This window comes from Copidosoma floridanum, unplaced genomic scaffold (assembly GCF_036245765.1).
Source record: "Copidosoma floridanum isolate Cflo_tuat_1 unplaced genomic scaffold, Cflo_Japanese_pri ptg000006l, whole genome shotgun sequence".
Lineage (NCBI taxonomy): Eukaryota > Metazoa > Arthropoda > Insecta > Hymenoptera > Encyrtidae > Copidosoma > Copidosoma floridanum.
The window spans coordinates 26,988,343-27,005,082 of record NW_028321883.1 but is presented as its reverse complement, the minus strand read 5'-3'; the positions used below and the strand labels follow the sequence as shown (position 1 = coordinate 27,005,082).

The following is a 16,740-nucleotide window of genomic DNA, read 5'->3' as shown; positions in this document are numbered from 1 at the left end:
TTATGCGGGTGGATTTGAAATGATTTTTCTTTTTGAATCACAACCAGCGCGCGTGGTTATCGTCACTCCACGGGCAGCAGTAGCAACTCGTGGAGGCGTTTCTCTCGTCCGCAGTGGGTCATCGTCCCTCGGCCCCGGTGTTCCCTTACCACAAGCGACGGTAATTTCGCACGCGCGCGACACATTTTACCTCCGTACATTACGCACAATGTATATGTAACCTCCTGTGTGGGTGGTACACGCGCCGGCGTCACGCCATCCTCCGTACGATAAATATATTACGTGAGGGCCGGCAGGCACGCGCGCTCGGTTTCAGGGATCACGTGTCGGCTCCGTCGCACCCCCTTTGGCGGAGGCTGAGGACCTCCTCTTCGCTCTGCATGTGTATACTGTAACAAACGAGGATTAAAAGTGCTTTGTGGGACAAGTCGTTTGGAGGTCGTTCGAAGGGCTGGTCATGCGTGGCATTGGGAATAAACAAAACGAGAAATAATGCATACAGGAATATGAGGGGCGCGGTGGCTTTGTGACGGGTTCAAGTGTTTCGGTAGTCGGTCGTTGTTCCTCTGTCTCCTCGGGCCTTGTGGTTTACCCGACCCTCTACGATCGACTGCGTCCTAATGGTCAGCTGGCACGTATCCCTGGAAAAATACATCGAGTGGACCATATATATTTTATACTCGTGGCATTCGTCTCTACACCATTGCGTACTCGTTTGAATTCTTTTTTTTTTTTTTTCGACCGATTTTCCGGTTAAGAGGAGTGCGTGTACCCATACATTTAAAACAATACGGGGTGTCGCGTTGGTACTATCAGTTTTTTTTTTTTTTTTTTTTCTTCTACAAAAAAAAAGCTCACAAAGTAACTTCCACTCCAGGTAACAACAGGGAGGAGGGTATCGCGCGCCATGTGCAATCTAGCGTCAGCGAAGCGTGGATCGTGCACTGTCCCGCGTGAATTTTTGCGTGTACACGAGCGCGTAAAATAACGCTTCACGGTCTGCTTGAGAAAAAAAAACGCCGCGTTGGTTCGTCTTTCATTGGTTGGAAATTTCTTTTTTTTCGGATCGATTATATTAAAGAAAAACCGTCAGCATATAATTTCACTCGATTATACCTATACACTGAAGTTAAACATTTCATTTCTGAGAGTAAGTATTGCGCAACGGGCGTAAACAAACAGTAGAGGAGCAAACTAAAAGCACGTCACAAGTACTCGAATTCCAAAAATCGGCACTCGAGTTTTGTACACAGATGCGTATAGGTACTTTATGTGTCGCAAACTTTTCGACACGCGTTCCAAGTGCAAGGGAAACAAAGCTCGGCATTCCGAAAAGTTTACTCGTGTGTACATTATATAAACGCTTGCACATGCTTGCGGGCAGGTTGACCTTATACGAATCGCGTGTGTATATTTTTTTTCCAGAAAATTTTGTACATAACTGAAACGATCGATACAAAATTTTCAAAGATAAATAAAACGCCGTTGCAAAAGAGAAAATTCATGCGTTGCTCGACGAATGTGCGCAAAAAAGAAAATCGCCGTGGGGCAATCGAGTAAAATCCGCGCTTTACGTCGAACGCTTGTAATTGAAATTTTCGCCATCGCGCAAAAAAAAAAGGTAAGTATATCCAAAACACGCAAACGCAAACGTAAACAATAAACGATCCGAGGAAGTAAGCGTATATTTATACAAGGAAGGAGGAAAAAAGCTCGGAGGCGATGCGAATTGGCTCTGGAAGCTTCTCGCAAGCTCGTCACGTATTTTCAACAACCCGCACCGCGCCGAGCGGTTTCGGGGGCGTCGCGCACGGCTAGTTGCTCCACTCGGTGCTACACTTTTCTCTCTTCTTCTATTTCGCTTCTATTCCCGAGCAAACGCGGATGTTTGAGTTCCGCGCGCTGTATTCGGTGCGCCGAACCGCAGTGCAATGGAGAGAGCTTTTAAAGATTCTGGAAGCGTGGGAGTGTATATATGGTAACAGGAGATGCGCGGCGGTGTTGCGGTGCTGGAGAAAAACAAATTCCATTCGCACGTGTATATACTTTTTGGCAGAACAAGTGCGAGAAAGCGTATGTGCTTTTTGTTCGATACAAGGGGGTTTTGGCAATTGTTTCTTCAAATGTCGGCGGGTTTCGGACTTGGGCACGGATGTTTTTTCACTTTTTTAAATCTGTATAATTTTTTTCCTCCAAGTGTAATAAATTGGTCGACAAAATAAACAGTGCAAACTGTACTCGGGAGTTAATTTTAATTACACCGAAAAATGCCAAAATTTATGCAAAAGACGAAACTTTTCGATCATACGGTCATTATTTTCAAATCCCACCCAAAGAGCGCGTCGACGAGGAGGAACGTCTGGTCATTTTTTTTTTCTTTGACATCTTGCGTAACGACGCGCGAGGCATTATGTATATAAGTAAAACGTAAGTAAGTCGCGTCCGTCGATTTATTCATTTTCATTTTTCGAGGCTTTCGTGACTCTCTCTTTCTCTGCAGCAAGTATGAAAAATGGGAACAACAATCAATAATCGTGGGGTACACGCGGTTGGGAAACGGGTTTCTTTTTTTTCCTACTCTACTCTGAAGATGTTTATATACCTGCAGGGCTTTGGTTTTACCTGTGCCCAACGCCATATATATATATAGCTTCCACTTCAGTTTCAATCTAACGTATATACATAGATGGGGTATGGATAGAATCTTTGAGCGGATGAAAAGCGCCGGAAAAATCTTGGACGCTCGTGTTGCAGTTGTTATTGGCGAATCTTAAGTTTACCCTTTACATCTTCGAAAACAAGGAGTCACACGCAAACACTCGCAAAAGCCAAAGTAACCCCTTGAACGGGAGTGATGTTAACAAAGAGATACACTGCACACCCGCACAATTGCTTGGTATATATATTTTAATCGAGTCAGCGCCCTCGCCCAATAAAAATCAACTCGTTCGCAGCCCATGGACTGCTGTCGCTTATATTGTATAGGTGGTTAAGTGGCACCACAACTTGCCGAGTCCCAAGTAGAGGAGAGTAAGTAATCATCTCCTTGTTTATACTATACTCCAGCTACGAGACAGTATACGGCCATTCACACTATATTCGCTTCGGGAGAGGAATCAGCACGAGTGTTGAGGTTTTAGTATAGGTACTCGTTTATTTTATTATTTTTATCAAATGAGGGTACGACACGTTGAGCAGAACACGCCGACCAGAAATCGTCGCGTGAGACAAAATTATATGTACCTATACAACGCTGGCTTGCGTTTGATTGTAATTTTTTTTTGTCGTACACCACAGTTCCTCCCTTCGTTCACGTTTTGATTTAAAATACCCTGTATACCTACTAACTAACAAACGAGCCTTCAAAACTTTCTCTAGGTATGTATATAATTATACGCTCGGCGACGGATGACGAAGACGAAGGAGCTTATCGCGAGTGTACCTATACCACATGGTATATACATGTACAGCATACAAGTATACACGCAGGTATGTTCAAGCTGACCGATCGGCTTGTCGCTCAATGCAGCGGCGCATTAAAATTATTATTGCGAAATAAATCGCTGTTGCTTCGCATGTGTGCGCGGGAGGATTTCATTCGCGTCGCTCGTAATTCGAACAACGCTTCGCTCGCACGATACACGTACATATATACTGTATGTGTGTACAGGCGATACAAATAGGCGCGAGAACGAGATGAAGATAAGAGTCGCGTATCGGGTTTCTTGTATACCCACGCGTCGTTAACTCGCGAGCTTTATTTAACGCCACATATATAGTGAGCCCATTTGCTCGCCCCCCCCCCGTGCTCCTTGTTGCATATACCTATTTCCTTGTATACTTTAGAAGGGGTAAAAAAAAAAAAAAAGATCGAATGCGACTGTACGTGGTTTGATTGTTCATTTATTTTCAAGTGCGCCTGAAGGAGCGATTGTCACCGAGAGAGACCCAAAGTAGACGAAATTGCGTCTTTGGAGGATCGAGTGGGGCTGAAGGTCCTTTTCGTAAGAGTTGCTTTTTGAATGCAAAGCCCCTCGTTTTCGGGACACGACCAAAAAGGCCAGAGGCTCGCGGTCGGAGTTGTGTTATCGACAGGTACGACATCGAGGAAGGGAATCTTTGTAGAATTTTACAATCTATCATAAGGGTGTTTACTTCCTTTTTCTGGTGCACACCGTCGTTGTTTTACCGAAGTGATACTGCGATTTGTCGCGATGCGCTCGTAAAGTAAATTTTCTCAATTGATAAATCAATTGTTTTCGTGCTCTCAATAAAAATTGTGTATGCGCGCGCTTGGCACATTGTATTACTTTGTTTGACGTACTTTGTTACACGATGTATACGAGGAACGTTAACGATACCGTTAATTTTAATTAAAACGCGCTGAAAAATATGAAAAATAGAGTACGTCGTACCTATATAGTTGATAACCAAGTGCAATTCGATCCGATAATTTAATATATTGGGTTTTTCTCCTCTCGGCTACACATACCATACCATATCGTTTTAATCAGCCTCATTACCTACTTTTCGAGTCACTTTCAGCGTGTCCTTTACTTGAGAAACCTTCGATTAAAGGTACACAACCCACACTTTACGCTGTGAACATTGGTAGATGTATATGAGATAAAAAAGAAATTTCTTTGCACAGCATCACTTGGTATAAATATATATTTCCATGATTAATTAAAACGAAGCCTCATACGTACACGTCTTTGCCGCAAATTCACTGTACAACCGTACATTATCCACAAAAAAAAAAAATTCCGATGTGTTCTCTATACAACACGTTGCAGGTAATGCGCGCATATACACACTCACTCGTCGTAATCTCTTATCTCCCGCGACTGTGCAGAATGTATCGTTCGCCGAGAGCATACGTATATTATTAATGCACCCTCCGTTCCATTTTATTCGTAGGTATACCTACGTATCTACACTAGTCTTGGATTTTTCACCGCCGCCAGCAGATGTTTCGCATAACGTGTATATACCTACATACACAGGCACCGTGTCGCCGTCTGATTTCCTTATCGCTCTCGTTATACGCGAGCACTGGCATACCGATTTCATCTCTACGTGGCTATAGCTGTGCTATTTTTTTCCTTTGGTCAAGTGAAAAGTCCAGGTTACTGACCCTCGAGGGACCGAAAAAAAAAACAACCAGCGACACTTTACAGCCAATACATATCACGATCTCTCTCTCCCCGCATTATCACCAACCGAGTCCCCCGGAGCTCTCCTATTACATCCCGCAAGCAGCGGAAACGCGCAGCCTGCTTTGACTACCGACTCGCACAACAACGGTATATACACTGGATCACGCTCGCCTCGAAATCCGACCTGATATTGGCCTGCGCCCACAGTTTCATAAACAACAACAGTTACCCCCCCCGGAGCAACAACGCGCACCCGAGCTGGCTTCAGCTGCTTCACCCGTGGTATAAGGAGATGCATCTTCGCGAGTGTATTTACGCGGGTACGCGCTCGTTTGATATTTGATGGCAAATTGCAGTGCCAAAGGAAATTGGGGCCAAAAGCGTATGAATACTTGGTTAGTCCCGACGAAATTGCGGGGAGGCGAGCGAAATCCCAAAAACAAAGAGTATACGTAAGGAAGGGTATTGCGACACACATGGTCTGCGCGCAGCTGCCCCGAAATTTTTCATCATCCCGCGTTGCTCCTCGTCATTTTTTGCGCGAACGCATGTGCATGTATACCCCGAGTTTGCATATTTTATGCTCGCAAAGGCGTGTGCAGCTGTTGGCGCACACGTGCGCGAACGGTAACATAACGGTCGCGGAGAGAAAGAGAGAAAGAGGGAGAGTAGCCAGTAAAGTATATAAATTGGACGATGTGCGCTTATCGGCGCTTTTCCATCGATTCGCCGAAAGGCTCCTTGTGTTGGTGGCTGCTCTGTGTGTTTTTACACGTAGTGTAGCTTCGCGAGATAAGGAGTTTTATTATTGCGTTGCTATGACGGTGTTTTCGAGCTCGAGTGACGATTAAAGCTGTTAAAACAGTGATTGCGTACTGTGGTTAATTGTAACGGAAAACAGAACATCTTTTTTTTTTTTTTTTTTTTTTTTTAATCAACAAACATGAACGAGGGACGATTTGAATCGACAGCTCGACGAGGTTTTTCTCTCTTCGGAGAGTAATTTCCATCCCGGGAACCATTCAAATCGGACAATTTCACGGGTACAAACGATTTATTAAAAATACACAATATCCCATTCCAAAATCGATTTTGGACCATCGACTCGATCAACAGGCCATCACGTAAGTTTAACGATAATGCGCACCCGTTTGTATCCATTCACGACAGCTCAGTCGCGTCAATTTTCCAATTTTCGGTGAATCATCAAAGCAGGTACGAGAGCCCATTCTCAATTACATGCCCTGAATTTTCATTCGCCAAGATAACGATCGCGTTACAGCACGTACTTTGACGGTATTGTACATGCAATAAGCAGCACATTTGCGTTTATGCAAAAAAAAAAGAAAAAAAAGAAAAAAGAGCCGTCGTTTAATCAAAGGGATCGATCAATCGTAAGCATGCACCTGCACACAAGCTCCGCGGACAATGAGACGCGCGCGCGTATACATATACCTAATATACGTATGTAAGGCGCCTCGTGTATCCGTGGGCGAAGCGAGTCGGCCTCTGATAATTCATTATCCGAGCCGAGGCGGCTTTACAAAAGTGACCGAGGAGAGCCAACGAGTCTCAAATAGGATTTATGCGACGCGCAGCTTATATACACGATACTCCACGCGGGTTGTATCTGCATTCCAGACTTTGGTACATGTATATATATATACCTACAGACGTGTGTGTACGTATGTGCTGCTCATCTCAGCTCGAGATGGAAACAATTTTTTTTTTTTTTTTTTTTTTTACTCTTTCATCGCAAGACGAGTGTGCGCGTATAACATGTAAGTAGGTATACCTATATACGTGTGTGGTGTGTACACAGTGTATAATGTATATCATTGCGCTGCTCTGCGAGAGTTCTGTTACTTATATACGAACACGCGAGCGCGGGATGGGTTTTCGAGTCTAATATCTCTATTAGACACTCTCTGCACGAGTCAATTGACGCGAGTTACCTTTTCTTTTCTCTTTTATCATGCTTATACTTTCGTGGAATATTTCGTTTTGTACACCAACGCTATACAGATATTGAAAAACAGGGCTAAGGACGTTCTTGATACTCGAGATACGAAATTGACCCTAAGATAGTTGCTTCTTCGATGTTTCGTAACACAGATACCGCTACTGATTATCATTCCCACGGTATATAGGGTATAAGTATAGGTATCGTACGTTATCGTTTCAAATAACCGATGATCCAATATTATATATAACGAGTACACGAAGAAAAAAAGGAAAAAAAATCACGTCGATGATAAACGTCATCGCGACACCTGTTAACATAATAATCATACGCTCGAATGTAAGTACACCAGAGATTCACTTTCGCATAATCACACGGGCTCGACATCAGGTATATCCTTACTCTCGTTCACGTGCACGTGACTCGACCGCCAAATCCACTTCTCCTTCCTCTATTGGTGAAACGATCGAAGAAAAAAAAAAAAACCATCACTTTGGGATTGTTGCACCTGACAAACTTCACCGCATGGCGCGAAATTTGTACCCCAGTAGAAACACTCGGTTATGAACAGACTGAAAATGAATGAAGGGAACGTGTGTGTGCATCGCGCGGCGCGCGAACGCCAACTGATGCGGCTGGCCTTTCGAATTTGCGCCGCTCCGCCGGCCGCTCCTACTGCGCACTCTCCTGTGGAGGAGGAGGAGTACACACAGAGGAGAGAGAGAATATTACATCTGCACATCACTTGGTGCTTATTTATGCACATTGTATATATTATCATCGGCGTTTTTCATACGAGATGGTTGACGCGCGTATATAGGGTCTTCCGTTGTACTCCAGCGTGAATGACTATTACAGTAGCTGGAGAGGTATAGAGTTTTTTTTTTTCCCTCTTTCAGTGGCGATACGCGCGAGATTGGCTTCTTTGGGAATTGAATTTCGATGGTTGTTGTACAACGCGTCGATGTTTTAGTTTTCTTTTTCAAAATTGCGCGGAAATGTGTTTTAGCTTTTCATTTCCCGCATATATACTCTATATACTTACATTATCAAACGCCGACAGATTCCATCGACGTTTTTTTCAATATTTCATTTTGCCGGGCCAAAGGATTTCCCAGGGAAACATTTTTTAAACTCAAAGAGGCCCTGTCACAAGAATCGACGAGAATAAGCTGTCTCGAAAAGTTATCCCCTATTTCGATGTAGGTATACGCTGATGCGAGTACGATTTTCAAATGTGCGTGTAAAAATAGTCGGCCGCTTCTTTCTACGGGTGCATTTTTCAAATGTGACTCGCGTCGTGGTGTATCCTCTTTCTTTTTTTATTCGCTGTGACTTTATCCCCGTGTAAAAATAGATCGCGTATGCGACACAATGGACAGGTGGCCTTACACTGCACGAACGTGTGTGTGTGCTTTTGTAATTTTTTTTTTTTTTTTTTACTCGCGAAGTGACAGTCCTTCGAACGATGCATGTATAACTGGAAACAGGACAAAATAACATTTTCTGGAACACTGATGCATCTTCCGCGTGTCTCTAGAGAATGAGAAAACTCTCGCAAGCTCCTATGAGATTTTTCATGCATTTTATGAAAATCTATGGAAAAAAAAAACTGATTTAAATATTGACTGAAAAAAAGAAAAACAGTTCGATTCAATTTTTCCCCAAGTCCCGTACATTTACAACGCTGAATATAATTGTACTTTTGAAACTTTTTACTGTAAAAACTGTGAGTGCTTCATTCGTAATAAATAAAAAACAAGACAAAAACGTGAAGCTGTAAGCTCCACCACCTCACCATTTTTGAAGCACAACTATGTCTGCTCTTTTGACAAGTTGGACGTATTTGGCCCTCTTTTCAACTGCGCTGCGATGAAGATTAGAAAATGAGATAATTATTTAATCCATCGTACATAAGTGCAAACGGTACAGTCGATCCCTAAACTCGATTGGTCATCTGTAATCCAATAGCGCATGTTGGTATGTACGCGGATCAGTCGAATTTACATACTAGTTATTCTCGTCTTGGTTCTTTCTCGGTCACATTCTATACGTGTACATACATATACATGTACTTACTGTCCAGTAGCCCGTGGGATGTAATTGAGGATTAATTGTATAATTTATCCATACCTCCGGCTCTTTTTACCTTGGGAGTAAACTTCTTTTGGGTATACGTTTGTACTCGGAGTACCAAAAGTGTGCAATCACCCAGAAGTGTACTTTTTAATATGAGCACTTGTAAAAAATCGTACGAGTACTTGTTCCAATGATCATACATTTTTACATCGGAACTTACTCGTACGCGCTGCACCTCATCAGCTGAAACTTTAATTACGAGTCGCATCAACAGTATAAAACCATCAGCTTCAACAAAAGATACATATAGACGAGTCCTCTCGCTGAGAAGAATCCGCATTACTCACCGACACGTCCCACTCGAAACTTCCCAGCCATCGCCCCATCGTATACCCGGACACACACGCGACAGCACGAACATCAGCCCCGGTGATCGATCGATTTTAAAATAGTTTTGCACCTTACACTTGCTCGGGAGTGGTCGGGTGCGTGCACAGTAGCTCATCTCCGCGGCCTCATTCCCTAACTTTATCTCGCCTCCGGAGAGGCTCCGCGGGTGGGGGGGGGGGGATGAAGCGCTCGCCCTGCAGTGTGGCGTGTGTATACACGCTTGCATTATGTACGGCAGACGCACTTTGCACCCGCGCCTCGAGTGGTCGTATAGTTAATTCATGTATGGACGGTGTGTATCCCCGGGAAGTGCTGTTTTGTTGCGAGGATCTCCCGGTGAGTGAGATTTTCATATAATACATTACACGCGATGGGAAAAAAAAGCTCTTGTGCAAGAAAATATAGATATACCATCACGCGAGCTCTCACGATGTTAAACACAAGTCCTTTGCAGTTACCTCGAAAACTAAAACGTAGGTACACTCTACAGCTGATTTTTTTCTTACCCACAGGCGTTCCCTGCAATGATAATCAGCCCTTGGTCGGTAGCCAACCGGACACGTTGTATATAATCCCTGGAAATCCATCCCACGGAACTCGAGAAAGCACCGGCATCTCGCATCTGCACAACAGAGATTATGGATGTTTTTTTTTTTTCTTTTTGCTTCCAAGATGTACCTACATCCTAAAAAGACAGCCTTTCTCTCGAACCACGGGAGCTCGTGTCAAATTTACCGGTAAACGCCGTTTCAACGGTTTTATTAGGTACTACATACCTCGTAATCGTTTTAATAAAAGTACAGGACTATATATAAGCCTCGCATTAAAAACTCTTGGATAAGTGTAAAATCCCGGCCCGCGTCCGATTTGTCTGCACCGTAAGTCGAGTCACAAATCGTAACGACTGTACAGGAACAACTTGGACGTCTGGCCTCGTGTCTGCACGCTGTCGGGATTGTGCAGCGGTAGAACTTGTAATTGTCGGGGCTAAAGTTGACGTGGTCAGGCTTGGGCGATGTCTTCTCCCTTGGGGATGACGCTGGTCACGTTTGACGGGAAAGTTGCGTTCTCGTGGGAAGTGGGCAGTTAATACGGCCATTCCTCTTATCTTTTATATACCATGCGTGAGAGATCGTTGTTGTCCATTTCACACGTGTAAACAAATGCATCGCAAATGATCTGTCAACGATGAAAAGTAAGTAACCAATCTAACATGAGAATATTGGCCAATTGGCCTATACCGTATCTTCACTGTGTAAAAGTGAGTCTGAGTGATTCCAATGAACGCGAAATGTAATAGCCAAGCACGCAAAGATGCGTCCCATTACCGAACGTTGAATGTCACGTCCAAGTCCCAAGTAATATTTCCGACCAGTTGCATGACCACCAAAAATCTCCTCCTCGCATGCTATTCATCCCGGGCTCGAATATACAACAACCCCATCGCGATGAGCGAAATTAAAGTCCGCGTTTGTTTGTCCTTTTCTCCCTTCGGGCGATTCCATTTCCCCTGCGTGGAGCAAAAACATGCGTAAACATTTGCCCAACGAGAAGGGGATGGTAATAAAAAAGAAAAGGGCCAGAACGCGTGCGCGCGTAGGTATACTCATGACCTGATTCACGCTCTTGTTCCCCTTTTGCGGCTGTGCTTGGTTGTACTCTCTGGCTTTGTTTCCCACATTCGTCCTCTTTTTCAAGCGTGCTCCTCTTATCTAAAGAGTTATAGTTCTGCTTGGAAAATCAAACGAGTGTTTTATGAAGTGTAAAATCGTCGATTGGAAATTAATCACAATTGCGTCTCCCCGTCCAAAAAAGAGCCAATACCTCGCAATGGAAAATCGCCGAAACAAGCGATCCGGAGGTGGTATATGCCGGGGCGCCGAGCATAAATTGAAACTCTGCGTCCCGAAAATTGCCCGATTATCCACTCGTCATAGCTCCTCCTCCTCCTCCTCCACCCCCCTGTGTCGCGTTTTCATTTTCGTTGTCGCGACTACTTTACGCTCCCCTCTCCCCTGCCGCCGCACTTTTGTCATCCCCACGTGTTGCGATAAGCAGGACACGCGAGCCGTAATGAAATTTAAATTGCCGTCGCGTCGGCCGTTTTAATTAAAGTCAGTGTATATGTGTGCACGCGCTCGCGTGATTTTCCCGAAACTCTGATTTCCGAGCCAGGGACCGCCTCGCGGGGGGACTCGCGTTTTTTTTGAAAATTTCGAGACTCGTTTGTCTCCTTGTCGCTCGCGGTTTGGTTCTTTTTTTTCACTCTGGGCTTTGTTTTTTAAGTGCTATGCGAGAGCGCGCGTATGGTGTTTAATTACACCGAGCTCCGCAGTGTCTGGACTTTGAGATTAAGGTTTTACTTTTTAAAAACGCGGTTTTTGGCTTCGTTTTTACTACCACTGAAATTAAAGTAACGAATGGAAAAGAGGAAAAATGGGGGTTTTTTTTTTTTGTTTTCACTGTACTGTACGAGATAAAAAAAAAAGAGCCATTAATGAGAAAACCAGGTTCAGAAAACATCTTCTATTTTTTTGGAGAGTAAAAATTTTAAACACAATAGTATTCCCGTTATTTCAACAAAAAAGTTCACGTGCAGTTAAATACTAAAAATGAATGATAGATCTCGAGTGAACTTAATTTTTCGTTTAGTTGTCTGTTCACCTCGTTTCACAGGCGTCAGCTATTTCTCGCTAACAAAATGGTCCAATAGATACAGCAGCGGCGCATCTGCTGTATAAATGACCGTGTCATTTCTCCTTCACTTCTACGGACAACCTTATCTCTTTCCTTGCGTTTCGGTCTTTTTTCACAATACTCTGACTCCTGTGGCATCATTTACCTCTTGATCAACACCTGCCTTCCCCCCCCCCCCCAAGAATCTCATTTATACAATCTATACATCATACGAATAATAAAAACAACATCTTTGAGTTCTTTTGATTCTGCCTGATATATTTTTCATACAAACATAGCGTTTCTTTTGCCAATTATTAACTCAATTCCTGTTTGTCGGAGCCGGAGTTATTTGTTAATATGAAATAATCAACATATTCATTTAACTATCCTTATAACAATGCATCCAGCAAGAAAACTAGTTATTCGCTGGCTATATCACATTATATACACGTTTAAATGACAACAAAAACACGAATAAAAGAAGCTTCTTGGAGTGTATAAATTATAGTATGAGCTTTTTTTTTGTTGAGATGAGAAACAGCTTTGCGCAAGCAAGTATAATAGAAGAAGCCGAGAGTAAACTTGCTTGTGTATATGTGTATATATTTTTTTGTACGCTAGCGGTGCCTTTTAAATTAAAAGTCACAAACGACAAAATGAGCTTTCAAAGGACCACTGTGCGAGGCACGCAATAACAGGGAAGAAAGACTCGTCGATTTTATCGCACTTATTACCATAAAATATATACCAGCTACAAATAGCCGAGGAATCAAGAAAAATTTCACAAAAGGCTCATTATCACCGCATCGCTTGTTATACAGTTTGTCGCACTGCTCGAGATGCTCTCACCAACGGCCAATATTGAAAAAAATTTCCGCAATGGCTTTGACTAATTTTCTGCGATTCAAGGTCCACTAGGCTATTCAACTCATCGTATCGATACACACACAGGGAAGGAGCAAAGAAAAAAATAAAGGCCCAATCAAGCCCTCGCTTTATGCGCACGGCGTCCGAGGCGATGCTCCGAATGATTAAAACTTGTCTTCCGCAGGCCACGGCGCATTCTCACTGCGTGCAATTTGCCGGGACGACCTTCCCATTTTCTCGCGTTCTATTATGCGTGTCTTGATTTTTTTCTCGATCCTTTTTTTTTTTTCTTTCTCCGAGTTTGCTGTCGCGCCTGAGATGGGCGTTTCTATTGCCACACTCGGAAAATTAATTGGAAGCTCCGAGCTTACAGTTAAACATTTTTTTAAATACATAAATTGAGTGGCAAAATTATCTAAATTCTTCTTACTTAACATAATATTGATGAATACACAAAAATTGGTGTTTGATAATAGTTAGCATAGAGCTGCAATAATCAAGATTTGTGTATCATTAACAAGACGTTTGTGTCAAATGCAATTTAAACGAACCGTGTGTAGCCTGACATATTTTGAACAGTGCCCATTATTTCAAACGGTGTTGGAGTATCCAGAAATATTTTTGAAAAGTGAATGTATGCCAAATAGCGAATTTATTCGACCAATAAATTTTAAAAACTTTTTGATCTCTAAATATCGCCCTTTTCGCGATATCTCCATTATTTACGGAGATACGGGCGTTTAAAGTTTTGGACCATTTTTACGCAAAAAAACATCGATTTTACAGTGAAATCAATGCCTCGTGGGTGTTTGTAAAGGACGTAAAACATATTAAAAGCCATGTTTGAATATCTAGAATAATTTATAAAAATCTGGTAAGTGCCAAACTTTGAATTTTTCCGACAAGAATATTTACCAAATTAAAAAATCACTAAATATTGTCCTTTTCGCGATGTCTCGCGCAAAAATAAGCAAAGTTCCCAGAGCCGAGAAGCATGAATGCGCGTGTTTGTGCAAGAGGCTCGTGAATCGGAGCGTTGATCCAGCGCTAAAGGAGCCGTAATCAGTAGATATTTAAGAAATTAGCGCGTCTGTCTGCTTACCCGGGGGGGGGGGATGACGACAGTCGTAGACACCTTATTAGTCCCGTCCTCTTTGACGTTGTCATTAGCTCGGTGTAACACGAGCTCATCTCATTAGCCTTCCACTTCACCGATGGGGTGCTTCTCTTAAACAGCATGTGATTTCCAGATCAAGTGTCGGAAAATTTGGACAGTAAAGTTACCAGATGACTAAATGAAGTAACAGAATATGAATCACAGCCGGCTTAACTAAGTATACACTCGTTGTGCAGTGATTGTGAGATCTTTGAGGTCCATACCCACGAGGGATTTACTCCGTGCGAATTTTGAGTCCAGACACCGACCTTTTGTCGGTCGCAAGGCAATGTACCTACACTCCGTCCGGTGAATGTCGTGCGTTTAAAAAGAGATTGGCGAGCCGCGTCGGCGGCTCTTTGAGCCATTACGGAGGTGCGCGTGGCTGTTATGTACTTGACAGAGCAAGTGGTGTATAATATATCCTCCTTTTTTTATTTTATTTTTTTTTATTCTCAAATTAAAGACAAAATGTGCCAACGGACCACTTTTTGGCTGCATCGAAATTTTTTTTTTTTTGCCTTCGTTTTGTACGCTTGGGCGAAAAAAAAAATAAAGAAGAAAATAAGCCGTGATTCATCTACGTAGTAATATGCGCAGCCCAACGCGTATACAGCCTCGCGCGTAAAAAAAAAAAGAAGTGCTACCGCGGCGAGTTTTTGGGGACACCTTCACCTACACGTGCACACGTGTGGATACCTATAGAGGGAACTATGTCATTTCACGGAGGGCTTAGCATTCGTACGCGAGAGCTGGGTCAGCGGGTGGAGCTCGAAACGAGCGCGATGATGACGGGGGTCGAGAAAAATTACCGGGCGTCGGTCAAGTTTGCCGATGTGCAACGCTCTGTGATCGCCCTCGGGGCACACCGGTAGGTTTATCGCGAAAAATCCGACTATTTGCGTTTGCTCCTTACCGCCATATTTCGTGTCACGATTTTTCCTACCTCGAGTCGCCATCATTAGATTGTCGTACGAACACCATTAGTATTATTTATGTAAGGCTTCGCTGCGAGTGTCCAATTTATAAATTCCACTGCCGTACCACGCATAATAAAGATACCTACGTGAGGTATCAAATTTTTTAACGCGGTCGAAAAAAAAAAAAAAAAAAAAAAAAAAGATAACCAGTCATCTAATAAATTTCACGTGTAAAGGTACACACGGAATACGTTATAGGGTATATATACGTGTGGCTCTCGAGTGCCGCAATTAATTCACGCGCGATAAAAGATTTTCCAACAAAGGGCCCGTACGCGAGCGAATGTACGAACGAAAAACCAGGCGGCGCTTATCAAAGAGAGGTGGGGGCGAGGAAAAAAAACGGAGAGGAAGGACGCGCTCGTGTATATTTCGTGCCATTAAAAAACTCCGCGGATTCAAAGCTCATATATCTCGGGAGTGAGCGCGTACGCGCAATTATTATCAAGCGCGAAACGGAGGTAGGAAAAATTTTCTAAATTTTCGGCCTCTGTGTGGGGGGTGAAACTTTTTTTCGCGCGGCTGACTCGCGCTTTTTCAAAGGATCCACCGCGCGGGGGGGCCTTTGAAAAAGTTTGTCCACGCGAATAATATTGTTCTTCTCGTTGGTGGTATAAGTGAGTTACGCGGCGTGCGAGACAATTATCTTTATTCGTCTAACCAAGCATGATGATGTGCACGAGGTGCACTGTATACACCTACCCCGAGTCATTGGTGACGAGCCGGACTCGTTAGGATCCCGTGTTTAATTAAAGTTGTGCCATTTTATAAAGCCCAACATTCATCTCGCACGTGTAGTGATTGTGAGACGAATGTAAATTATTTTGTCATCATAAAAAATGCAGAAACTTGAGTATATATGATACTCAATAAAAATAACTATTCCCAAGTAAAAACATTATACTATTACTAAATTGATCGATCGTAGCCTAACACTTATAAATACACTGTGACCTCAATTAAGATATTGTATCAATTGAAGAAAATACATGGAAAAACCAACACTGTTACAGCTTATACTTTGTATACATCCCAATTGTTTTGTTGCAAAAAAAAAAAAAAAAAAAAAAATGTCCATTCATCCAAATTCGAAATGTATTAGCCAATTTAACGCGTGCGCAAATGCAATAACACGCAAATGGTAAATCAAAGAGACGAAGCGAGCGATCGGCGCCTTGTCTCCGAACGATTGAACCCCACAAATCTACACTTCCGAAGCGCCCGAGCGGCAGCGACGCTCGTTCCTGTCTGTCCATTCTCAGTCGATAGGAAGGTATAGATGCGGGATAACGGGACGAATAAAAATATCTCCGACGGAAGAAAAGCGTCGAGGGTGGAAGGGAGGGCACAAGCACTTGCAAGGGGAATTCCAATATCGCTGCTCTCCACCCGCGGTGTGTGTGTATACATACCATCCGAGAACCTGCTAATGGTGTCGCGATAACTGTTCCTCCGCGCCGAAATCGT

The 16,740-nt window shown here is 43.2% G+C and overlaps 1 protein-coding gene and 1 non-coding gene across 2 annotated transcripts in view; one reads left to right on the top strand and one right to left on the bottom strand.

Moving 5' to 3' along the window:
* The window catches only part of hiw (MYC binding protein highwire), a 154,366-nt gene that overhangs the window by 19,196 nt on the left and 118,430 nt on the right, over positions 1-16,740 (top strand). The window lies entirely within an intron of this gene.
* LOC106647131 (uncharacterized) lies at positions 290-7,731 on the bottom strand. Its single transcript, XR_016293716.1, has 3 exons — positions 7,525-7,731; positions 501-641; positions 290-389 (listed from the first exon to the last, which is right to left on the bottom strand). It is a non-coding gene; the product is annotated as an uncharacterized LOC106647131 (transcript).